The following is a 923-nucleotide window of genomic DNA, read 5'->3' as shown; positions in this document are numbered from 1 at the left end:
GTTCAGGTAGCTCAGTTGGTCAGAGCAAAGGACTAAAAATCCTTGTGTCAGTGGTTCGAATCCACTTCTAGGTGGGCGAAGGGTCCAAAACATAGCCGGGATCGAGCCGGATTTTCAAATGAAAGTGAAAGAGTCAGCCAAAAAATGTGAGTGCTCCTGTGCTATACGGCTTTTTGGCGTCGCCCTATCTTGCTGGAGGCAGCTTCTTTTCTAAAAAAGCGGGTTCAACCTCGGATTGGTTCTCGCGTCCCTGTGCCCAAAAGGATGGACGAGTTCGGTTTGAGTGTTCATCGATCGGGTTGATCTATATGCTCCGGGGTGGTGATCTATATGCTCCAGTCTGGTCAGCGCATCTGTTTTGGGTACAGAGGGCCATAGGTTCGAATCCTGTCACCTTAATGTGAGGCTGAAGTCAGCACTCAAATATGAACATGACCCGCCTCGCCTCCTCTGACTCGTGACTCGTATATTTACTTTCTATAGCAAGCACACTATACGATACCTATAGCTAAAGATCATATAGCGCCACAGTAGAAATACGAACCTATATGGAACACTTCTCTCTTTCTCATCTTTTTCTTGAGGCTCCTGGCCTTCTCGTTGGTAGAACACAAACAATATGATATTGAGCTTGAGCATCCCTGGGCTAGTTCCATTTTCTAAAATCGAAGAAATACAGATTTCTAAGGTGACAGGGGAGCTAGTTTGAGTGGGGCCTGACGGTTTCCGATTAGTTGGAGAAGAAATATTGATCGCTGGCAATCAAGGATTGATTTTGGAGGGGTGCTTCCTGAAATAGTTCAACACTATGGCTCATTCCTCTTCTTTCTAAAGTCCCTTGGAGCCAATCACTTGCCTGAAGCTTGACATGATGAGCGCCGTTAAGCCTTCCCCAAACGAAAGAAAGATTCCACAAAGTCCTC

At 46.2% G+C, this 923-nt stretch overlaps 1 non-coding gene across 1 annotated transcript; it reads left to right on the top strand.

Moving 5' to 3' along the window:
• On the top strand, window positions 1-74 carry TRNAF-AAA (transfer RNA phenylalanine (anticodon AAA)). Its single transcript has one exon. It is a non-coding gene; the product is annotated as a tRNA-Phe (tRNA).
• Window positions 75-923: the final 849 nt, after the last annotated feature.

This window comes from Cornus florida, unplaced genomic scaffold (assembly GCF_030987335.1).
Source record: "Cornus florida cultivar Cherokee Brave unplaced genomic scaffold, ASM3098733v1 CherokeeBrave_3.0.0_Hap2_Chr01, whole genome shotgun sequence".
Lineage (NCBI taxonomy): Eukaryota > Viridiplantae > Streptophyta > Magnoliopsida > Cornales > Cornaceae > Cornus > Cornus florida.
This window is presented reverse-complemented; position numbering and strand designations above follow the sequence as displayed.